Source organism: Chiloscyllium plagiosum, unplaced genomic scaffold (genome assembly GCF_037043375.1).
Source record: "Chiloscyllium plagiosum isolate Xiang-an unplaced genomic scaffold, Cpla_swu_hap1 HiC_scaffold_2, whole genome shotgun sequence".
Classification (NCBI taxonomy): Eukaryota; Metazoa; Chordata; class Chondrichthyes; order Orectolobiformes; family Hemiscylliidae; genus Chiloscyllium; species Chiloscyllium plagiosum.
In genome coordinates, this window is record NW_028270140.1 from 89,319,963 (window position 1) to 89,346,661 (window position 26,699).

The following is a 26,699-nucleotide window of genomic DNA, read 5'->3' on the forward strand; positions in this document are numbered from 1 at the left end:
CAAGTGGTTGTTAGAGAGACTGAATGTTTGGTGGATGTGATGCCAATGAAGTGGGTTACTTTGTCCAAGACTTTTTGAAGCTTCTTAAGTGTTTTTACACTCATCCAAGCAAGTGGGGAATATCTGATTACACTCCTGGCATATACCTTGTGGATTGTGGGCAGGCATTGGGGAGTCAGGAGGTGAGTTATTCACTGCAAGATTCCTAGTCTCTGACATACTCTTGTAACGACAGTATTGATACAGCTAGTCTCGTTCAGTTTCAATGGTAATGTTTAGGATGCTGATAGTGGGTATTCAGTGATGATAATGCTATTTAATGTCAAGGGGTGGTGGTTAGATTGTCTCTTGTTGGAGAAAGTCATTGTCTGGCTTTCGTGAGTGACATGAATATTACATACCTCTGTCAGCCTTAATCTGGATATTATCCGAATTGCTGCATTTGAACACAGACTGTTTCAGTACCTAAGGGGTCATGAATGGTGCTGAACAGAGGGCATTCATCCCCAGTCTGACCTTGAGATGGAGAGAAGGCCATTGATGAAGTAGCTGAAGATGGTTGCACCAATAACAGAAAACTGCTTTGTGCTAGTACCAGCAGGTGACATTGAATGTTAGTGAGATTTCAGACAGTGTTAATGCACCACTTGACTGCTCTTGCTACCACAGCAGACAACATGTACTTTAAAATAGTTCCTTTCTAACAACTGAACTATTTGAAAATAAATTTTTGCAAATGATATTCAACTGCACACCATAAAATATTTTGCCTCTGCTTTGTGCAAGCTCTGCCAGTTCTCATGGAGCATTCTATTACAGCTGTATGTGCAGGTTATGTCATGTTTGGACTGAGAATTCAGTTTGGAGCTCAAAAGTGAATGATTAATTGATGTTCAGTCAGGGCTAGGAGCTCACCTCTCCTATATTGTCTCAACTTGTCAATCCCTTTATTTGTTTGTTACAGATTTACCTTATTACTGACTGATCTTTAAAAAAAAATCAATGCCTTTGCTAAATTAAACACAGACTTTTGACCCCTGGTTAACAGCCACTGCTGTTTGTTTACTAAAACTGTGCAGTGAATGATATGACGGGCTGTGAGGAGAACAGATTGAGTTCACTAAGGAGCTTGTTTAGCACATTGCGGCTTGGCCAGGTTGGGGGCATGCAGAGAGTGTCTAAATGATCCTGACAGTCAGAAATCTTCATGTGGTGTGGAGGCTAAGAGGTTTACACATGATTAACCTTTTAGCTATGCTTGTGTGAGAAGTAAATGATGGGTAAGTAATAACCGGAAGGTTTAATTTTCTCTGCGCATTACAGCCAATGCATGCAGTAATTGTGCATTAAGGTTGTAATTTTGTGAATTGGCATTAATGAAACAACTACTCCATTTTGCCTGCGCTTTAAAACTCGTTCTTGGAAGTTAATGGCGAGATTTCCCTGCTCTGGTCAAAGCCTGAAATGATTTCAGCAGGATGAACTTTGTAAAATCATCATGGCTTCATTTGTCACCCTAGCCAATATTTCAAGATTAGAATTTTTTTATCAGGCATACAGAAGGTTCTCTGCCTCTATTGGGAAAAACATGATACATTGATCAATGTATTCAAATGCACTATGATTGACTGCAACAAGCAAGCTAGCTATTTCTGTTCAAATCTCCTTATCTCTCCTATCATAAGCTTGAATGTCAGGAATAAACTAGTTTGTGACAGGAAGAATGTTGCAGAATGATAATGGCAATAAGTATGACTACTTTAACATAGAACTTCCTAAGCAGTTTCACAGTGATATAATTACAGTGTTCTTCCGAATGTTCAACTGGTTGAAGAGTAGAGGAAGGCCAAGACTGAAAACAATGGCCTGAATTTTCCATTGGCCAGCCAGTCATTATTCCAGTGTGGATGGAGTCCTGTATGGAGACTCTGCAGAATTTTCATTTGAGGAGAAGATGAAGGATTAGCTCAGGAAATTGGAAATTACAATGGACAATTCCTCTACAACTGAAACCCTGAAGATAAGTAAATAGTTGCTCAAGAAAAGCTAGACTATTAAATACAAAATTGAACTTCTAAATGACTATTACATTGACCCGATTCTAACCTCATCCATCTCCAATTATATCTCTCCAAATCTTCCCCTTGGGACCAGATTCCCTCTTCCCTCCAATGCTACAGACCCAACTACCCGCTTCCCTATTTTGGAGCCTACCTACCTTTTGCAGCTGAGCCCAATCCCTCAATCTCCAGATCTGACCAACACCCACCAGAACTGATGTCTTGACCCATCACAACCTACCCAAAACACTTCACCTAGCTACCACTGTTGTCAATTTGCACCCTAATGTGTTACCCAGTTGGCAGCATACCCCCTACCCAACTGGCAGCCTACCTCCTATCCAACTGGAAGCCTACCGCCTTCAAACCTGGCACCTTAAATCCTACCCAGCAGGCACCCTAACCCCTATTCACATGATGTCCAAAATGTTGTAACATGCTGCTGTGCAGAGGGATCTGGGTGTCCTTGTACATAAATCACAGCAGATTGGTCTGCAGGTACAACAGGTAATTGGGAAGCCAAATGGAATTTTATCCTTCATCAAAGGGATTGAGTTTAAATGCAGGGAGGTCATATTGTAGCTGTACAGGGTCTGGTGAGGCCACACCTGGAGTACTGCATGCAGTTTTGGTCTCCATACTTGAGAAAGAACGCACTAGCACCTGAGGGGGTGTAGATGAGGTTCACTAGGTTGATTCCGGAGTTGAGGGATTGGCTTACGAGGAGAGACTGAGTAGACTGAGATGATATTCATTGGAATTTAGAAGAATGAGGGGGGATCTTATAGAAACATATAAAATAATGATGGGAATAGATAAGAAAGAAGTGGTGAGGATGTTTCACTGGCGGGTGAAACTAGGACAAGAGGGCATAGCCTCAAAATTAAAAGGAGCAGATTTAGGACTGAATTGAGAAGGAACTTCTTCATCCAGAGGATTGTGAATCCATGGAATTCCTTGCCCAGTGAAGTAGTTGACATCACTTCAGCAATGTTTTTAAAGCTAAGTTTTTTTGAACAATAAAGGAATTAAGGGTCCTGGTGAGAGGGCTGGTAAGTGGAGCTGAGGCCATGATCTTATTGAATGGTGGAGCAGGCTCGAAAGGCCAGATAGCCTACTCATGTTCCTAATTCTAATGTTCTTATGTTCTCTCCTTTCCCCCCGGCACCCTACCCCACACCTATCTGATACACTGCCCTCCCACCATCCTAAACATACTCTTCATCTATACACTTACCGTTTGACAGTAGCTGTCAAGGTTCTTGTCTGTGATTTAAATGACCTTTAAATTTCAGAATACAGCAGCTGACTGCTATGAAAAAAGGGGTTGTAGTTTTTCTCTTTCTGAATGGAAAGGTGGCTCTGCATTTCTGAGGGAGCCCTGATCAGAATCTCCTGTCAGAAATGTAGATTTCTTTATTGCAAGTGGAGAGATGTTGTAATCTCTGAGAGATTGCCAATCCTCAGAAAATCCAGCCCATTCTGTAGCTACCTGTTCCTTTGTTATTTATGGATGTGAATGTTTCTCAGGAGGGGGAACCACTCTGCTAATTTGTGGTTTCACATTCAGTTGAGGCTTTAATGCTGTTGGGGCATATAGGTTTTCTATAGTGTAATTGGTTAGTGTGTGTTGACGAAGGTGATGTCATTGCTGCTAATCATTTGATTAAAATATTTTGCAGAAAATTCCAACAACCACGGGCTATCCATGCAGTACAGGCTAACGATTCCTTGTTCATCATGAATTGTTTTGGAGAACTAAGTACTCTTGAGCATAACAGACTGGTTTGTGAGAGCATTTCAGAAAGCAGTTAAGAGTCGATGTCTAACCGCTGGCCAGATTGAACAAAAGTGGCAGGCACCCTTCCTGAAGGGATGTTACTGAACAGACGGATTTTCAAGTCAATTTGATAATAATGGTTACCACAAAACTATGACAAAGCATTTATTCCAGCTTTTTTACAATTAATTGAATTTAAAGCTCCAAGCTGCTGTGATGGGATTTGAACTTATGTCCACAAAGGAGTAACCCAAGTCGCTGGATCACTAGGCCAGCAATACAACCCCAAGCTCCCTCTGTGCCCCATGCGTTATCATGTCTCATGTTGTGAAGATCCTTATGGCAACCTGGAAATGTATGAAGTCATGAATATTCAGGGATTTTGTAATTCTAGTTATCATAGACAGAGTAGCTGTCTCAGTTGAATTGCTTTACAAATCTGTGTAATCACTTCTCTGGGGATTCCTAATGACTTAGCCTCAGCCATTGATACACAGCTTCCCAGTCAGGTTTCTGCACATGTTACTGATGGTTGCCCCAATGGACTTCCACCAGAAGTGGCTTGGATTGCTCCCTGAGAGCATCATCATCTCTCCAATTTTGACCTGAGTGCAAGTTTGAGGGTGGAAATGACCGAGATGGTTTTCCTGAGAGGCACTATAAAGTGCAGATGTCAGTGATTTTAAAAATCATAGAATCCCTACAATGCAGATAGAGGCCATTTGACCCGTTAAGTGTGTAGTGACCTTCCTGCCCTGCCCACTCCCTCCATCCCCATCCCTGTAACTCCACATTTAACATGGCCAATCCACCCAACCTGCACATCTTCAGACTGAGGGAGGAAATCAGAGCACACAAAGGAAATGCACACAGACATGGGTGCAAATGTGCAAACTCCACATTGACAGTTACCCAAGGGTGGAATCAAGCCTGGGTCTCTGGTGCTGTAAGACAGCAGCACTAACCACTATGAAGGAAGGGGCTTAAGAAATATATTGTCTTGAAGTAGGTAATAAGTGAGTCTCATTTTTTCTCTGACTCACTTAGTTCTCAACAGCTCTTGTGTTAATGGAGCTAGCACTTATATTTACAAGAATGGTATGATAAACCTCCACATATTTGCATAATGCAAAACAGCCCTGAAGTTATTTGATGGATGTAAGATTAATACCATTTAAAAAATCAAGGGAAGAACATGTAGTGCAATAACACTGTGCCTGTAGTATAATGTGCAAAAACACAAAGTAACCTTTGTGATGCAATAATGGCATAATGACACCATCATCACTGAAAATCGTAAGGAAATCTACTTCAAGGTTTTACTGCAGAGAGGGAGTGTCAGCATTTGAAACCATTAGAAAACTTGGCCTCTGGCGATGAATGGAGCACTTTGGTTGATTCTATATTTTCACATTATGGAACAATTCGGTTATAGATATCGTACAATATGATAATGTTTATTAGCTCTCTGAATCTGTCTTCTAGTTCTCTACTAACAGCCTGCCTTAACGTCCCCTTGTTGAATTTCTATTTCTCGCGAGGTCATTTTTGATTTCAATGGTAACCAGTAGAGGGGGTTGGTGCCATACTGGTGCTCTCACTGGGCCAGTGATCCTGCAATTCAGGAATGCCGTTCATATGGGGACATTTGCATTCATAAGATTATCTGGAATTTACAAACAAAAAAGGCTGAACTCATACTGATCACAAAGCTAGTTTAGAGGGTGGCTCAGTAGTTAGCACTGCTGACTCACAGTGCCAGGTACCTGCATTTGATTCCAGTCTTGGGTGACTTTGTGGAGTCACCATGTCTGTGTGGGTTCGCTTCCACAGTAAAAAGTGCTGGTTAAGTGGATTGGACATGCTAAAAAAGAATTGTTCTGTAGTGTCCAGGGATGTGCAGATTAGATGGGTTGGCCTTGGTTTAAAAACTCCATGCAGGGATGGGGCGAGTCTGAATGGGATGCTCTTTGGAAAGACTTCAGTGCAGAATTGTTAAGCCAATTGACCTTTTCCTGCATTGTAGGGATTCTATGATTCTCCTCATTTTTCATCGGTCCTCATTCTGAGGATTGTCCACATTAGGAACCATCTTTTTGACAAAGTTCTATTCTTTGCTGCCTTCACTGACAGAAAAAGAGTCCAAGCAACATTTAGATATTGTCCATACATGTTATCTTGGATCTTTCATGTGTGCTCTCCCCTTCAGAAGTTCAATTTGTAAGCTTTTCACAAGAGCAAAATGGTGGAGGACATGCTCGGTTGGTTACCACAGATCATAAACCAATGTTAAAAATGTGTTGAAGGGAGACTAAGGACCTATTTCAATGTTTGAATCTTTCCATCTGAAGAATGACCCTCTGTATTTCCCTGCACAAAGATTTTTATTTTTTAGTCACTTTGAAGTGATCTTTACCTTTTGCTATTACTTATACCGCTTTCTATGCCTAAGTATTCAGCACTGCATTGCTGGAAAAGCACAGCAGGTCAGGCAACATCCGAGGAGCAGAAGAATCGAGATTTTGGGTGTAAGCCTTTCCTGATGAAGGGCTTATGCCTGAAACGTCGATTCTTCTGCTCCTTGGCTGCTGCCTGACCTGCTGTGCTTTTCCAGCAACACACTCTTGACTCTGATCTCCAGCATCTGCAGTCCTCACTTTCTCCTAAGTATTCACCAATCTATTATGAGGTCAAAAACATTCATGCTAAGAAAACGCTTTCCTCTAAGCCTTCAGGCACTGGGAAGAGTGGGTTGAAAGTATATCCAGTAAAAAAAAAGTCACCTTGACTAAATAAGTCAATAATCGCTGGTTGTGGCAGGTATTGAATATTTGATTGTTTTGGAATAACAGGATAGTCATCCAATTTGTAAGAATGCCAACCATCATTTAATAAAAGTGGCAGCAAAATACAGACTCAACACTAAAATCCAGCTGACATCAGGTAATTACCAGTATTGCCTTTTGAGAATAATTAAACATTTATATTTGTACCTTGTACACAGATTCACTCATTATATAAGAAATCAAATTTCCAAGTGAAAGAATCTGTTTAAATTAGATGATCAGAACATCAAAAATAGCAAGGACAATCAAAAGATTATGAATTCATTTAATAAAGAATGATTGGAACATTTACATTGCAGAAATCAAATCAATTCAATTGCACAAGAATTAGAATAAAGATGAAATTACATACAACTGAAAGATGAAAAAGCCTTGGAACATCAGGTTTGGGCAGAAACAGACGTGACTGTATTAACATGAACAGTAGAGGGCAATAAAGACCAATGTTTCGTCAATTACAAACCTGGCAATCAAGCTTCCTACCAGAGAATACAGCATATGCATAATCATGAATACACAAGCCAACATTTCTGACATAATTTAGGGAAAAATAAATAGGAATGATCTGTGATCTTTAGCAATGTCATAAATACATACAAATGGTATTATTATGACTGTTTTATCTTTTTAAATATGAAAACGAAATATGCTTTTGTCAATTTTTAGTTCCACTTTAATTATAAAATCCAGCAAATAACATGCAAGGATATATAATTTAGTTGGTTTGTCTTAATCACAATGGGGTGCATATTTCTAAATCCAATAATTCAACTTTGTGAAAGTGGCTCAAGGTTTTCTGGAAAGATTTGTTTATTACACTTCAAATGATTGCCTGTGTAAGAAGTGTGTGAGAGTGGAAATCAAGGTCTTTGTGTTCAAGGTTAAACTGCATTGTGCAGATTTGTTTCCTTAGGTAATGGAAACTGGAACATTGAGGCTGAGATTTATAAGACAGGGATGTACTGTACAATCTTATCTCTATTAACTACACAACTAGAAACCTAAGTGCCTTCAGGTTATTATAAAAAATAAGAAAGATTTGAAATTACATTTTGACTACAATTAGTTCTTTCGAGAGACCTGAATCTTTCCTGTCTTTACTGAGAAGCTGTGTGGGAGGAATTAAAAAGACATATGCTTTTAGAAATGTACACAAACAGACTGTTTGAAATCCAGATTAACAGCACACATGCAAATATATGACATGAAGTCACAAAATTAAATATTAGGACAGATGAACAAAGGCTTTATAAAATAGATAAGTTTTAAGAACAGTCTTAAGGAGACGGGAATTTGAGGAGGAAAAGGAAACTGGAAGTGGGTATTAGCATGCAAGCAGGGAGAAAGCTAAAGGATGTTTACTGAGGAGAATGGCTATGATGGCAGATTTGGCGTGAGAACCTTTAATAATATCAACTAACATGGGGTCAATAAAGGATGTCGAGTCCTTAGTGGGAACAGGTTTGATGAGAGAGGAGGAGAGTCTCACAAGACAAAGGAGGGTACGGAAAGAAATAGGAAGGAAATTGGAGAAATTGCAAATTCATAGCAAGGGCAGACAAGAACTTTATGACAATCACTCTGAGGCGAAGATTCATAGAGACTGTCCAAGGATGTAAGGCCTGTCATACAGGTGAATGATGACAACAACCTACTGGAGGATTATTGCATGTATGGCAACTGGAAGCAAAGTTCAGTGGACTAGGAGAAGGGAGGGAAATCCAGAGGCAGTCTGTTGAATAGGCTCAATGCTAATGACAATAAGTCCACAATCTCCTCCCATATACTGTTGGAGGTGAAGGTGGGATAAACTCAGGAAAAGGATTTCAAATTTTCAGGGGAGAAACAATACTACCTTTACATTTCAGGCTGATGTTGGAGACAACAGAATTAACTCTTGGAACCATCTTCTTGTTGCAGAGCCCCTGCCTCAAATGTTGTAAGTGCTGGACAAAGAAAAACCTTGGTTAATTTAGCTTGTCTTCTATCATCTTGATATGATACAATACAACAGTAATGAAGTTGTTGAATAATTATGATAATCAATTGTTATGAGATAGTTTGCAATGGAATTAGTCATGACGAGCAGAACCTTTGTGACATTGAAAGTAATAGAAAGTCAGGCATCATCCAACCACTAACTTAGTTTCTGCATTCTGCATGGATCTGTTTGGAGGCAGTCAATAAACAGGCCAACTTTGAGTTCATTTTGCAATTAAGTATGGTGGAAAAGTTGATGATTCATGAGCTGAATGAGAGGGCCCAAAACACTGGAGAGTCAGCAGACCTACCAAAAGAGATGGGTCCCACTGAAGCAGGGAGTTAAGCATGTCACCTCAAAATTGGCATGACTGTGGAGAGATGTGAAAGCATGTTATTTATTGGTGTTAGGGTCATCAGCCTTATAAGGGGAATGTTTTCACAGGAATGTTTATGAGTGTGACTGAGGGTTCTTTTATGGCTCTGTCACTGGGAATTTGAATGGATTCCTGATGGTACTTTAGTATGCAGCTGGGATATTACCTTCATCTAGCTACTGGACTCCAGATTCGATTTTTAAAAATGCCATCAGTTTGAGATAATGATCCTAAATTTGGGTCTTAATTAAGTAGATTATTTGCTTACCTTCTTCCCTTGGAACTGAAGCCACCACCAAGATGTTGGGAAAATTCCACTCAAAGTATGAAAAAGATCCATTGGAGGATATTTGAAAATACTGGATTGGAAGTCCTCTCTTCCCAAAACATGCTTCACTTATCACACAAATCATGATTCACATTATTCATATAGTATTCTGTGTTCCAAAATATTGGGCTGTATTTTGTAATCCATTGTGAAGTAAGAGCACTCACTGCTGATATCGTTGAAAGCTGGTCACAAATATCAAGTGGACTCTATGGTCTGCATGTCCTGTTTCCTGATCTCATTTTGAATCCAGTGCCAGCTCATGAGGATTTCCAGGGATCCAGTAGTAATTATGTCTTCGAGCAGTTTAAACAATCAATCATAATGCAGTGTTTTCACAGGCAGCAAGTGAGATCATAAAAAAACTCATCTCTTCACTTTTAATTTTACATTTGCAAGTGGTAGCTCATACACATGGAACTTAGGTAGAAACTAACATAGCACAAAGGACTTAATTATTATTGTAAAACCATATGGAATTTTTTTCTTGGAATTAGACACTCGGCAGCTGTATAATGACACCAGGTCATTTAAGCTATTTAGCACATCCTGCTAAAGGAATGTCTGGATATTCCAAGGTGTGGTGATCACAGCTTGCCATTTGGCTCTCGTTTTATTTCTGCTACGACTGAACTCCACTTTTCTAGCTGGGAATTCCAATCCCGGCTCCTTCGGAAATGCGGAATGTAACTAAAGTCAAACCATTCCTGATGAAGGGCTTATGTCTGAAACATCAACTCTCCTGCTCCTCGGGTGCTGCCTGACCTGCTGTGCTTTTCCAGCACCACACTTTTTGACTCTGATCTCCAGCATCGAGAGTCCTCACTTTCTCTCAGTTCCCTTGTAGTTCAAGTTAGTCGAAGGATGTTAGACAATGCCTCTTTTGCAGCAGTGTGTGCCATGTTCTCAGAGATTTAAATGTCCAGCAATAGACAATTTGACAGCTGCTGTGAAAGGGGAAGTGTGTAAGGCAAATGTGGGGTTAGAGTGGCAGTTAATTAAGGGAGTCACAGTGCTAGATGGATTAGGTGCAGGGTAGAGATCCAATTGGTGCCAGATGGATAGGGTTGCAGTAAATGAACTGAAAAATGTGTTGCTGGAAAAGCGCAGCAGGTCAGGCAGCATCCAAGGAGCAGGAGAATCGACGTTTCGGGCATAAGAAGGGCTTATGCCTGAAACGTCGATTCTCCTGCTCCTTGGATGCTGCCTGACCTGCTGCGCTTTTCCAGCAACACATTTTTCAGCTCTGATCTCTAGCATCTGCAGTCCTCACTTTCTCCTTGCAGTAAATGAAGGAATGCTTTAAGTCAGGAGGTGGGTGTGTTGGATCTAGCACTCTGGAGGGCTGTGTTTGAGTGGGCACAATAGGCAGGCAGTTGGTGGGTATCTGGTCTGGCAGGAGCTGAGGGAATGTAGGCTGGCAGTGGGTGGTGTTATCAGGTCCAGTGGGGGAATTGCAGTGGTTCAGGTGAGCAACTAAGAAAGGGCTACAGGTGGAGGGGGATTATTGTCAGGTTTGGGCAATGGAATCTTCTTGGGTTGTCAGGCTCTGGTTGATGGTGTGGGTATAAGGTGTCGGGGTGAGGTGTAAGGAGTTAGGGGAGGGTGGAGGGAAATTACATGTTTAATTGAGGAGACAACTTAATAATTATCCAGGAATTAGAGTACATTACAATTTTCTGGACAATTCCCATGGAGTTTGAGCGTCTGGGATTCTGCAGAGTTTCGATATGCTATCCAGTCTGCACTGTCCCATGACAACCTGACCATTGGTCCAGATCTCACAGAAAATAAATGAATTCACCCCTCTCCAAGGACAGGCAGTATCCTCTGGCTCTACTGTTCTGGACAAAGTGAAGTAGCTCGTTATAGTCTAAAAGAGATAGAGGAGACAAAAATTATATCACCTCTTAATCTTTTGTCTTTTGCTGAAAACATACTGAAGTTATACACTCAATCCTTAAGTTCCAATGCCAATCTCGTTCTCCACTCAATCATTCTTCTGTATCCTTTCGATAGTTTCATTATCTTTAATGTATTGTAGTGGCCAGACGATACACAGGTAATTGTGCTAATATGTGTACAGTGGCAGAATGCCTTGCCATTTTAGTTCAATAATGACCTTTTAATACTTCCCAAAATCCACTTTGTTTTAATCTCTACTGTCGTTCTTTAGCTGCAACTGATTCTCAACCAGGGTTTTCAATATTTCTTCACAGATTTCGTTATTGAATTTTGTCCATGTTTTGTCGGCCCAATTCCCAAGCATATTCATATCCTTCTGGAGTTAATCCTGTTCAATTTTTACAATCTGCTACCTTCATTAGTATTGCATCCCCAGTAAATTCAGCCACTGTGCTTGTGGTTCTGAGCTCCAGATCATTTGCAAAGATATTATACATTGTAATCGATGACAACGGCCTCAGGTTTCTCTCTCCGATATGCTGTTGCCATTCACTGTCCATTTAAACAAGCAGTTTAAAAACTAGCACCTGGAAACAAATAGACAATAGCTGTTATGACTGATAATTTATATACTATTCTCTCTCTCTGTTTTTCCATCATTTTGAATACCATACATGGATGTTTGTACATAAGTGGATAATCATGGATATACCACTCAAGAACATGAGACAGGCTCGTATCTTGGTAAAGGTGTTTCAGGGCACTTCTTCCCCTGCTATACTGCGTCTGCCTTTTGCTGAACAACAAGTTATATTCATAAAGCACCTCTAAGGTGCCTCATAGGTAATCGTAAGTTAACTAGATATAATACAGGGTCACTTAAACTGGTATTAGTCCAGATAACCAAAGCTTGGTCAAAGAGGTAGATTCTAAGGTGTGTCCTAAAGGAGAAAGTAAATTAAAGAGATAGAGGAGATAAGGGAAAGAATTCCAGTGTTTAGGATTGTAGGCAGCCAAAGACGCAGCCAGTAATGCAGAGATTCAAATTGGGGATGCTAAAAATTCAGAATTAGTTGAACACAGCTAACTCAGAAAGTCGTGGTGTTGGAGTAGATTGCAGAGATACAAGAGGATTGAACTATGAAGATACTTGAAAAAAATGATGAGAGCTTTATAATCAAGGCATAGTCCATCTGAGAGACAAAGTATATCAACAAGCACAGAGGGGTGGGTTAATGAGGTTAGGTGCAGATTAGGACACAGCAGAGTTTTGGCTAAGCTAAAGGTTCTGGGCTATGTAATGTGGGAGGTGAGCAAACAGTCAGTTAGAATAGTCAAACCTCGAGATAAAAAGACATGAATTAGGGTTTTAACAGCTAGTCTGAGCTGGAGGTGGAACTGGATAATGTTGAGGAGGTGGTTATAGTTGTTTTTTGTGATGATATAGTTTGGTTGGAAGCTCATTATGGCATTCAATATGGCACAAGCAATGTCATCTTTCTGGTTCAGCTGTAGGCTGTTGCCAAAGGGGAGGGATGGATTTACTGGCTGGGGAGTAGAGTTTGTAATGGGGATCAAAGATTCTGATATTGTTTTTCCCATTATTCAATTGAAGAAAAGTTCTGCTTATTCAGTACTGACTGCTGTACAAGCAATTTGATACTTTAAACATTGAAAGGATTTTGAGAGATGGTAATGAGGTAGAATTGCATGTCACTAGCATAAATATGGAGACTGTAATTGGATGATGTTCCTCAGGGGTAGTATGTAGATGAGGAATAGGAGAGGCCAAGGTTGTGTCATTGGGGACATTGGAGGTAATAGTGTGGGATCAGGAAGAGAAACCACTTCCAGTAATGCTGTGTCTGCCATTAAATGAGAATGGAATGAGGAGAGTGTATTTCTATCCACCTGGATGAAGTTGGAAAGTCTTTGGAGGAAGTTGATGTGGTCTGTTAAAGGCTGTAGGTAGGTTGGAAAGAATATGAAGGATTAAGTTACTTGAAGGGAAATTTGTGCTTATTGGTCAATCAGTATTTGTAGTTGAAATGTATAAGAGGCTAAGACATCAATCCCCTATGTGCGGTAACGGCTGTAGTCTGGTTCACCAAAGATGGCATGCATGAGAAGTTCTCAGCTCCTGATCTTCTCCATTATGACGGCAAAACAGATCCCAATGAGACCTCAGAAACAAAAACAGAAATTGCTGGAAATACTCAGCAGGTCTGACAGCACCTGTTGTGGGAAGGAAGAGTTAATATTTCGGCTTCGGTGACCCTTCTTCAGAACTGAGTCAATTTTGCTTTTTTTGCTCAATGAGATCTCACGAGGAAGTTTCTTCCAACATGATAGCAATCCCCACATCACAAGCTTCAAAGTTCTATTTGTCCATCAATAGCATATCCATTGGAAAATATTTCAGTTGATTCCCTCTTTATTAGCTTCAGTTCGAGTCTATCCTGAGCACTTAGATCAAATATCTTATTGAAATCCAAGTACATCACACCACAGCCATAACTCCATTTAGGTAATTTATCTCTCTTAGAAAACCAGTGAATTAGACCAATACTATCGCCCCTTTGTGAAACCCATACGAGCTGCCTCATTTGATTTTTTTCCACTATATGTTCTGCAATCTTATTTTTAATAAGCATCTGTCATAACATTATCTACAATGAGCATCAGAATCTCTGGTCTGTAGTTTGTTGGGTCACTATTACTCCATTTTTGGAAAGTTTAATTTGCCTTCCCTTGATCCTAGCGGACGTTCCTGGTATTGTATACAGTACAGAAATTTCCAGTAGGTTTGTCCCAGAATTTCTGCAGTTTTCTAATTTAGTTCCTTAAGGATCTTTAGATTCATCATATCCTTACAAGAATTTACTTACCTTAGGGTTGACTAGCTGTTCAGCAACCATACTGGCAGTAATAAGTTAACTCTGTAAAATATTTCATTTCTTTTGACAAATCAAGTTAATTATTAGTTTCCACTTTTGTATAAACTTATGAACAAGGAACAAGAATAGGCCACACTGTCCTCCAATCCTACTCTACCATTTAACAAGATCATGGGTGATCTTATTTTAATCTCAAAATAATCCTGCATCCTCTTGGTAATCAAACATCTTTCTATCTTTACCTTAAAAATACTTTAAAAGTTTTACATTCATTGCCTTTTGAGGAAAAGATTTCCAAAGACTCACAACTCTCTGAGAGAAATGTTTCCTCATCTTTGGTCTAGCATCAGCAAAATTTAATGAGTGTATCTTTGATCTTTTCATCCATAGAATTGATATAAATTGTAAGCAACTGGGGCCACAGCACAAACCATTGTGACATCCTCCCAACTTGAAAAAGCCTGAAAACTATCCGTTCAATTCATCCGCTTCTTTTTATCATCCATTACTCAGTCTCCAGGCTCATTTTCTCTAAGATAAACATTTACTTCATTTTTTAAAATATAACATCAATTTCCTTTATCTTTAAATATCTTTATATTTCCTCTCCGTTTCTATATTGTTGGCTAACTTTTGCACATACTTTAATTTTTTCCCTCTTTAGTAATCTTTTATACATATATTTATATTGTACTTCATATTCGGTCCAATCTTCTGACCTGCCACCTATCTTGGTAGAATTATATGTATTTTCTTTGAGTTAGATACAATCATTGGCTTTTAGAGTTCACCATAATGGCAGGTCTGTCTCTTAGAATTTTTCTTACTTGTAGTCTCTAACTGTCTTTATCTTACGCCAATTTGCATGTGGCTCAGGTAATATTCCAGAGGCGATTACTTTTATGATTCTGCTTCTTAATTTAGTGCGTAGTTCCTCATATTGACTGTGCAGAACCTCTTTCCTAGTTCTACCTATATTATTGGTACTTACATAGACCACAACAACTGGATTCTCCATCCTCTGACTGCATGTTCTCCAGCTGTGAATATGTGCCCTGAACCCTGGCAACAGCACACAGCACAGTCACCTTGATTCAGGCTTTTTGCTGCAAGGAAAAGTGTCATTCTCCCTGACCATGCTGTCCTTTACCACTACTGCATTCCTTTTGGCTCCCCCCATTGGGATGGTTTTCTATACTATGGTGCCATGTTAATTTTGCTCATCCATCCCACAGCCCCTGTTCTCATTCAAATCTCAAACCTGTTGGACAATTCCATAGGCTGACACTCCTGTCTTCTGGTCCCCTTACCTACTTACTTACTATCACACCTGCCTGTTGCTGACCACTGACCATATCAGAACACTCTGGGAGATGTGACTGCCTCCTGGTACAAAGAAACAAGGGAGCTGTCCCCCTCCCTGGTGAAGTACAGCGTCTGTCGTTCAATGTCCAGTCAAACTCAGAACTGAAGTTGTTCAGACTTCAAACACTGATCACAAATAGATTTTCCCTGATCAAAATCATATCTGTGAGCTTCCACATAGTGCAACTTGAACACATTCATTATACTGCCATTCTTGATGAGCTGTTAATTAATTATTTAGTTATATTATCCACAGATGCTGAGTTCCTCCAGTACTTTCTGTTTGTTGGTTTTGAATGTTTGTAGCAGTGAAGAAGCATCAGTTGATATGCTCTCACCTATCCTATTGTCAGTGACCTCATAATGTTTGTTTTCCTTTTTTCTCTGAGCAAATTAAAAAAAATCTTCCTATCATTTTGAAAACTTATCCTTGTCGGTTTGTAGTCTATTTTACATCTCTACACCATTCGAACTTGTATTCCTTCTTTAATGCTTGAGTTTCTTCGTGCTTTCAATAAAATACAGTGTCTTTAAGTTAATTCTTCTCTGCGTTGGCCTGCACTGATCCATTTTTATTAGAATCACCGTCATGAAGGAATTCCTATGTTCTGCCATACGCAAGTATTCCAGGTATAACGTCACAAATATGTAAGATTGTTCCTCTTGTAATGTGGCATTTTTGTTTCAGTTTTTATAATTTTTCCAATACTTAGAATCTTGAATATGATTAGTGCATGATCACTGGTACTCAAAAGCCTTGTCCACACTTATGCTTGAGATTGACCCAATTAATTATAATCAACTCTCGGACTCTCTTTTATTCTTTTTGATTAGCCTGTCCTTGAATGGAATTGCACCATAAAGCAGTCTTCTGTTAACTCGAGAAGTTTCTTTCCTGTTTTGCTAAATGTCTCAATTAATTTCTGGTACAATATCATGTGTGTGAATGCATGGAGTATGCTTATTAGGTTCAGAGATGTATTACAGGCACAGGTTGCCTTGTGGGTTGATAATGTTGTGGTGTTAAGAGTCATGGATTAAGGAAGGGCAAGTCTGAGTGTTAAATATTGCTGGTTACAATGCGTTCATAAAATATATAAAAAGGCGGGATAAAAAAAGGTAGTGTTTTTGATTAAGGCAACCATTGTAGTTGGAGAGAAGGAGGATTTATCAGAGGGTTCAAGGAAAGATCGATTTGGTTAAAGTTAGAAATAAGAAGAATTCAATTAAATTACTCAGTATAATCAATAGACCACTAACTAGTGCGAAAGACATGGAGGAACAGATTGGCAAGGAAATTATAGAGATCATTAACATAGGAACATAGGAATGTACCACAGGTAGACCATTCAGCATTTCAAACCTGTTCCAATATTCAATGAGATCCTATCTGATCTGTGGACCTAATTCCATATAGCTGCCTTTGGTCAAAATCCCTTAACACCTTTGTTTAATAAAAAATCATACAACTCAGATTTAAAATTTAAAATGGACAGCATTCTAGAGTAGTTAGAATAAGGGATTTTAATTTCCCATCTATAGACAAAGATAATGATAGCGTAAGGGCCAGTGAGATGTAAGTGTCCCTGGATTCTGTTCAGGAGAATTTCCCACAGCGGTATCTGTCAACACCAAATAGATAGGGGCACTGCTGGATCTGGTTTTTAGGAATGACTTGGGCCAAATAGATCAGAGGAATCTCACTGCCTGTAAGGGTGCTAATGGCATAAATACCCCTGACATTTAAGAAGCATTTAGATGTGCATTTCTGATGCCCAGACATACAAAGCTATGGGGGCCTCAATGACTCTATGACATTAGAAATGTTTAAAATTGATAAGGAAGATGCATTGGATGAGTTATTGGTATTTAATGTTGTTCAGACACTTGGGCTGGCTGAGATACATCCAAAGAATGAAAGTTACAGAGACACTGACAATTACCTTTTAATCTTCCTTGAATTTGGGTGTGGTAACAGAGGACTGGAAAATTGCAAACAATATACTTTTGTCCAAAATATATTGTAAATATAGGCCCATCAATTACAGACCAGTCAGTTTTAACTTTGGTGAAGGGGCAACTTTGAGCAACAATTATTTGGGATGAAATTAATAATCACATGGCATAATATGTATTAATTTGGAAGCATTAGTGTGGATTTGTTAAGAGAAAATAGTGTCTAACTAACTTTTAGAATTGCATGAAGTGGTAGCAGAGATATTGTTGGTATAGTTTAGATAAAGTTTCAAAAGCCATTCAGCAAAATGCTACAAAACACATTTGTGAGGTAAGTTATTGCTCATGGAATAAAAGAGACAGCTGCAATGTGGATACAATATTGCTTGAAAGGTAGGAAACAAAGAGAAATGATTATAAAAGACAAACTGCTATAAACACCCAGCAGGTTGGCATCATACTTTGAGTCCAATATGTCTTCTTTCAGAATAGAACAAAGAAAAACAATTAATGAGTATGTTACAGGCCTGAAGAAGATTTGTAGTTGAAATCCTCAGAGATCTGTGCTAGGGCCCAATGCTTTTCTTGATATATATAATATATATATAAAAGATTTAGATCTTGATGTGCAGGGGACAATTTCAAAGTTTTGCAGGTGACACACTGAGAGGTGCTCTACGTAGAACTTCAAAAGGACATTGACAGGATGTTGGAGTAGGTGGTTAGGAGGCAGGTGAAGTTCAGTGAGATGTGTAAAGTGATACACTCTGGTAGAAAGGACATAGTGAGACAATATAAACAAAGGGCACTGTTCTACATGTCATGTGGGAGCAGAAAGACATGGGGTATGTCTATTTAAGTCATTCAATTTGGCAGGACAGTTAGGTTGGGTGGTTAATAAATCACACCGTGTTCTAGGCTTTAGATATAGTTGCACAGAGAACAACAGCAGGGATGTCATAATGGACTTCTTATGAATATACTGGTTAGGCAGCCAGGCAACATCCGAGGAGCAGGAGAGTCAATGTTTTGGGCAGAAGCCCTTCACCAGGGATGAGACTGTGAGCCGAACGGGTGGAGAGATTATTTGTGGGAGGGGGATGGGGCTGGGGGGAAGGTAGCTGGGAGTGCGATAGGTGGATGGCGGTGGGGATAATGGTGATAGGTTAGAGGGGAGGGTGGAGCTGGTAGTTGGGAAAGAAGATGGACAGGTAGGACAGATCATGAGGTCAGTGCCAAATTGGAAGGTTGGAACTAGGATAAGGTGGGGAGAGGGAAAAATGTGGATTTCACCAGTTTGCTCATTTCCCCTCCCCCTACCTTATCCCAGATCCAACATTGCAATTTGGCACCACTCTCATTACCTGTCCTACCTGCCCATCATCTTTCCCACCCATCCACTCCACCCTCTCCTCTGTCCTATCACCATTACGCCCACCTCTATCCACTTATTGCACTCTTAACTCCCTTTCCCCTAGCCCCAGTCCCCTCCCATTTATCTCTCCACTCTCTTGACTCACAGTCTCATTCCTGATGAAGGACTTTTGCCTGAAATGTCGATTCTCCTGCTCTTTGGATGCTGCCTGACCTTTTGTGCTTTTCCAGCACCACACTCTCAACACTGATCTCCAGCATCTGCACTGATCCACTGATTCTCCTCACTTTCACCTGATGTACCGATTCGATCTCAGCTGGATTATTGTGTGCAGATCTGGAAACTACACAATGTGAATATTGTAGTGAGCACAGAAGAGATTTATGAGAATGATCCTCAGAGTGAGACACATCAGTTATGAGGTAAGTTTGGAAAAGTTAGGATTTTTTGGACAGGAAAAGGCTGAGAGGAGATTTACTCCAAGTTGACTGAATCATGAGTATCTAAGGAGAAACTGCTTGTGACAAGAACTAAAAGGCCCAGTTTTATAGTACTTTATGAAGAATGTAGATCTGAGGTGATAAAAAGGTTATTGTCACAGCATGTCATTGGGTCCGGAATATATTTCTTGGATGTGGATATAGTTCAAGGATGCATTGAGTGATTATTTAAACTGAACCAATGTTTAGGATTATAATAAAAGGCAGGAGATTGGCATTTAGTTAAAATGCGCAGTGAGCTAGTACAGACACAATGGGCCGAAGGGCCTCCTTCTGCATTGTAATAATTTTGCAATTCTCTGACTCACCCTATTCACAGCATTCTCCCAGCCTAGGATCTATAACTTTTGCCCAATAACAGTTTACCAATGATATCATGCACTAATTCTATCTAAAGTTGATCTGTGTATATCCTTTCTGCTTTCACGTCCTTTCCCGTTTATGCCTCTGTTATGGAATTTACACGTGCTGACACAAAACAATCTTATCTCCTGATATGATCTCATTGAAGAATTTATTCCCTTTCGTAAATGTATACTGTTAATTGGAACTATTCCACCAATGTGTCTGCGATGCTAATGATATTCAATCTATCACTTCATGCAAGACTTTCCAGGTCAAGCATCCTTTTTGTCAGACTTTCTGCATCATTGCAAGAAAAGCACAATTTACTTTCTTTCCCTTTTCCCTTATGTTGTTAACATTTGAACTTTCTCCCACACTGGAACTTTGTTACACTTGGTATTTTCAATGGAACAATGGAACATCAATGGTTCCAATTGATATGAATGTTCTCTTGCAACTAGTATAAGCATACCAATATCTAGCCTATGCATTTCTTCACTGTTCTGACTCTCCTGGTATGTATTTTTCACATTGTGTTAATAGAAGAGCAAGGGAAACAAGAGGCATGTAGAGGCTTTGTTATAACAAATCAGAAGCTTTTTACATGCCCCTTTGTAAATGGCTGTCCAAACAAACTATAATAAATGACATCATTAAAATGATAAAGACAATTTTACCTACAGCGAATAGATACAAAAAAAAACTAACTCTAGTTCTGTATATTGTCCCCAGTAGTGACAATTAATGCCAATTTTTAAAGATGAATTGTCAGTTGTATTTCACATTTGGTTGAATATGACAAAAAATAAACTAAGATTAGTCCAAAAAAAGTATTGTTAATTAACCTGTCTCACTGGTTTTAAATATTTCACTTGAAAGGAGTAAAATATAATACACCGAGGATTAAAATATGCCATTTTATAGCACCTTTCATGAATATAATATATCTCAAAGTGCTCTACAGCCAATTAACTACTTTTGAAGTGTAGTCAGTGTTGTCATATAATAAGTGCAGCAACTAATTTTCCCACTGCAAGTTCTCACAAGCAGCAACACAATAATAATCAGATAAATTATTTTTGGGGGATGCTAATTGAGGCATAAATATTCACTAGGAAAGCCAGGATAACTTCCTTTTTAAAAATAACATCATTTGATCTTTAACATCGATCTATGAGGCAGATTGGGGCTTGGTTTATCATCTGAAAGACAGCAGTGCAGCAAATTTTCAGTCCTGCACTGGCAATGTCAGCAGTGATTTTGCGCTCAAGTCCTTGGGGTACAATTCGAAACCACAACCTTCTGGTTAAAAGACAGAGTGATAGCGATCAAGACATTCCATAATGATATGTGTAGTCAATAATTCTTGAAGTAACTAATGTGTTCATCTTAAAACTATATGAAAAGGTAAATAATAAAAAGGAGAAAATTTAAATTCTCATGCTGGATGGAAACAGAGTTAGCAGACAGGAATGTTGAATTATTTGTTGTTTCTCAGATTGGAGAGAAGTGAACACATGTCTTCTGGTTTTGAGTCTACTTCAACTTTTGATATATATTAATGACCTTAACTGGGGTATGCAAGAATTGCTGGAGAAACTCAGCAGATTTGGCAGTCTCTGGGGAGAGAAAAACTGAGTTAACGCTTCAAGTCCAAAGACCCACACTGGAGTCAAAGTGAAACTCTGTTTCTCACTCTCCACTGATGTTGCCCGACTAGCGGAGTTTCTCTAGCACTTCTGTTTTTGTTTGTTTCAGATCTGCAGCATCCACAATTTTTTTGTTTTATTTGAGTATACAAAGTTTGCCGATTAGAACATAGAACATAGAACAATACAGCGCAGAACAGGCCCTTTGGCCCTCGATGTCACACTGACCTGTGAAGTAATCTAAGCTCAACCCCCTACACTATCCCATCATCATCCATATGCTTATCCAAGGATTTTTTTTCAATGCCCTTAATGTGGCTGAGTTAACTATATTGGCAGGCAGGGCATTCCACGCCCTTACCACTCTCTGAGTAAAGAACCTGCCTCTGACATCTGTCTTCAATCTATCACCCCTCAATTTGTAGCAATTACCTCTCGTACAATCTGACGTCATTATCCTAGGAAAAAGACTTTCACTGTCTACCCTATCTAATCCTCTGATCATCTTGTGTGTCTGTATCAAATCCCCTCTTAGCCTTCTTCTTTCCAATGAGAATAGATCCAAGTCTCTAAGCCTTTCCTCATAAGGCCTTCCCTCCAGACCAGGCAACATCCCGGTAAATCTCCTCTGCATCTTTCCCACATCCTTCCTGTAATGGGGCGACCAGAAATGTACACAATATTCCAAGAGTAGCCGCACTAGCGTTTTGTATAGTTGCAGCATGATGTTACGGTTCCAGAACTCAATCCCTCTCCCAATAAAACCTAACACATCGTATGCCTTCACAGCACTATCAACCTGAGTGGCAACTTTCACAGATCTATGTGCTTGGGCTCCAAGATCCCTCTTCCTGTTATTCTTCCCAAAGTGAATCACCTCACATTTATCTGCATTGAACTCCACTTGCTACCTCTCAGCCCAATTCTGCAGTTTATCCAAGTCCCCCTGTAACCTGCAACATTCTTTCACACTGTTCACTACTCTACCGACTTTAGTATCATCTGCAAACTTACTAACCCATCCACCTATGACTGCATCTAACTAATTTATAAAAATGACAAACAGCAGTGGCCCCAAAACAGATCCTTGTTACACACCACTAGTAACCAGACTCCAGGATGAATATTTTCCATCAACCACTACTCGCTACCTTCTTTCAGAAAGCCAGTTTCTAATCCAAACTGCTAAATCACCCTCAATTCCATGCCTCTGCATTTTCTCCAACAGCGTACCATGCGGATCCTTATCAAAGGCTTTACTGAAGTCCATGTACACCACATCAACTGCCTTACCCTCATCTACATGCTTGGTCACCTTCTCAAAAAACTCAATGAGGTTTGTGAGACATGACTTGCCCTTGACGAAACATTCTTGATGAAGGGTTTTTGCCCGAAACATTGATTTTCCTGCTCCCTGGATGCTGCCTGACCTGCTGTGCTTTTCCACCACCACTCTAATCTTGACAAAACCATGTTGACTATCTGCAATTAACTTGTTGCTTGCTAGATGATTATAAATCCTATCTCTCATAATCCTTTCCAAAACTTTTCCTATAACAGATGTAAGGCTCACTGATCTATAATTACCGGGTCATCTCTACTGCCCTTCTTGAACAAGGGCACAACATTTGAAATTCTCCAGTCCTCTGGTACTAAACCTGTAGACAATGATGACTCAAAGATCACAGTCAACGGCTCCAACACCTCTTCCCTAGCCTCCCAGAGAATCCTCAGACAAATCCCATCTGGCTGAGGTGACTTGTCTATTTTCACTCCTTCTAGAGTTGACAACACCTCTTCCTTACTAACCTCGATCCTTTCTAGTCTAATATCTCATATCTCATTCTTCTCCTCTACAAAGTTCTTCTTTTCCTGAGTGAAAACTGATGAGAAATATTCGCTTAGCATCTCTCCAATTGTCACAGGGTCCACACAAAATTACTTAAAATTTAGAAATATATTAAAAAAATTTAGGAAGATAGTTGCAGACTACCAAAAAAATATACTGTTGAAGTTGCCAGATATGTGAAATTCAATACAAAAAAGTATGATGTGATTCATTCTGATAGGAAGCATATAAACAAAATGGCACAATTCTAAAGGGGGATAAACACAGCCTCACTTTGAAAGTAACAAGACGAGTTCAGAAGGCTGTTAGAAAAATATATGGGACCTTGTCTTTTTAAATAGAGGCAGGCTTAGGCTGGATTTTTGTCTCTTAATAGAAACACAAATCTGAACTGCAAGCTGAATTTATTCTTTCCGAAATTCCTGTCCTGTGCACTCACAATTTAGTGACTTTTTTTATGACTTTTTGGTGAGTTGTGAAGGCCGAGGTTGTAAAATGCATTAACACATTTTCCAAGATTAGGGTCCTCTTATTTGTTGCTTATGTGAGTTTTGTAAGTAATCTCTAAAAGATGATACCTCATTGGAGAGTGTGTGATGCCTGATCAAGAACTGGGACCATTTTGAAAGTTATGTGTAAAATGTTTTGATGTATTCAAGTATCACTATTAAATGCTATATTGTAAGCAGATGTGTTTTTAACGCAGTCATCCATGATAGCATTCTAGCGATCTACCAGTTACGATGAAAATGACCTATTTACCCAAATCTCATTTGTTTTGTTTATTAGCCTATCTTCAATCCATGGCAATACATAAGCTCTTATCTTGTCTATTAACCTTGTATGTAACAGCTTATTGAATGTCTTTTTGAAGCTACTACTCCTTAACCAACTGTTACATCTTTAAGAACTTTACTAAATTGATCAGCTATGGTTCCTCTTTCACAAAATCAGGTGGACTCAGTCTGATTATACTATCATTTTCTAATTGTCCAGCTGCTCTGCTATCTCCTTATTAATGGATTTTCACTTTTGCCTAATGATAGCCATTATGCTAACTAACCCATTGTTCCTTGGGTCCCCAGAGATAACCTCAGCGAAAAGCAACTACTTTTATTATAATTGATGGATTGATTTTCTACTGGGTCCCATTGAGTTCGTAGAAGGAGTTTGTGGTGCAACTTGAAGTTGTAAAGTCTATTTACTTTAGAGGCTTGTGGTGAACAACTTGGCTGACTTCAAAGGTTTGGTGGGACCACATGCCTCCAGTGAAAGGTGGCTACAGTTTTCACTTCACTCAACTAATAGCATGACAGGAAGAATGAGCAGATACAGAGTAGAAGAGGTCAAGCAGCTCTAAGAAGGAGGACAAGAGAAGGCAAAACAGTCTCAGAAGAAAATATTCTCCCAATATCTTGAGGAATCAATTCTTCATTCCAACTGAAGCCAAGAATAGAGTGACCAATTTGTCTGTTAAGAATGTGTCATTCTCTTCTCTAAAAGGTAGTGAAGATGAGATCTTTGAATTTGATTAAACCAGAGATTGATTAATTTTTAACAGACAAAGGAGTCAAGGGTTAAGGATTATGGATAGGAGAGTGGAGCTGGAAACTATAACCAAATCAGCTATGATCTCAGAAATGGGAGAGCTGGCTTGAGGAGTCAACTGTCATCGACCTGCTCTGAAGTATCCTGCTCCTATCTTTACTGAACAGCTTCTTTCTGAGCATCTGCCATCTCCTACCGGCTTGGAGTAGGGCACAGATAGTATTGCCGATGACTATAAAGATCACCATGGCCATTTTGTGATGGAATCTTTATAAACCAGAGCATGGAACATCTCTACCAATTCACAGTTTACCATTTAAGATTGTAAAAAAGAGATGGCTGATGTTCTATATGCACATAAAGGCAGTATACTTAGCATTCTATCCTTACAGAGAATAACAGGTAGGACATGCACTCTCACAAGGATAGTAGCCTTTCCCATTCTGCAGCATGTCATTGACTGCATGAATGCTGCTTTTTGGGTGGAAAATGTCATTTTAGAGAGTAAAGGGTTATATTGTCAATATTAGATGTCGTGCCATCATACTTATAGTATCACAATGATCACTGCCAAACATCCTAGCAGCAGCCAAACTGCCTTTATTTTGTGGCACAACAAGAAATGCCATGGTTACTGGGCACCAAGAGCTATGGCCTGATGAAGAGATTATGTTCGAAACATTGACTCTCCTGCTCCTCAGATGCTGCCTGACCTGCTGTGCTTTTCCAGTGCCACCCTTTTTGACACTGATCTCCAGCATCTGCAGTCCTCACTTTCACCAAGGACTAACTGCTGAAGCCTGGCTCATTATCTGGATAGGAGAAAGTGGGGACTACAGATGTTGGAGATCAGAGTGTAGCCACTGCACCTATTGGCAGTATGTGCTAAATGAGAGCCATGTTGTTACTCAAAATACCAAAAATGAGAATGATGAAGCAATGCTTCTGGTTTCTGGACTGTTATGGCCAAAAAAGCCCAAACTTCAGACTGCATCAACTTGACATGGATGTCATCACTGACTGGTTTCTAGGCAATACCATGGGCATTAGCTGAGTGACAAGAATGGAAACAGTAATGTTATCACCTCAAATAAAATAACAAGATCATGCTCCACAGCTCTACATGCCCCTAGCATCATTGTAATCTTAATAATTCGGCCGGAACATAAATTCTTAGACTAATGTGAGGCTCTAAAATCTTCATTGACCACTGATATTTGTAGCCACGATGACAGCAGTTTGAGACTCCGTAAGTTCACTCTGGGTTTCCACGGCAGCACTCAGAGATTAGGTGGTTTCTGCTGGCATTGCCCTGGAGCTTAGACATTGGCCATCAGATGCTGCAACACTGTTTTGTCTGTCAGTGTTTTGATGGATTTGGCCACCACCTCCACACTGGAAAAAATAAACTCCAAGTTTGCTGTAAAACTCTGTGCCTATAGCTTGGTCTTTGCAGCATGCTTCTTGACAGTGACAGTAATTTGTTTGGCAGGCCTGACAATATACTAAGCATTTAGCGCAGTTACCTATCAGTCTTTTCCTGGATTTCACACAGTCTGCTCAAATCAATCAGAATAAACTGATTGGCTGTAGTTCAACTCCAGCTAAACACAACCAAATGTATGCGGAGCGGAATTGCTATTTTTCTCTGCAATGGTATGCTCCCCAATTGTTCAGCTGATGGTATGAACTTCGAGAAATTTGCAATCTGCTATTGAATAGGGATTTCTGACTGGGATAATCAGTTTTGGGTAAAAGGTATATTCTTGGTCTCTCAAAAATCTTCATTCATTTTCTTGAGAGTATTGAATAATACAGACACTGAAGTAAAAACAAGCATTGATAATATCGTGAAGAGGGACAATTGTATTTTTCTGGCCAGAAGCCATCAGGGTATTTGTCGAATGATAAACCTTTCTGTTCAATTAGACGGTAAGTC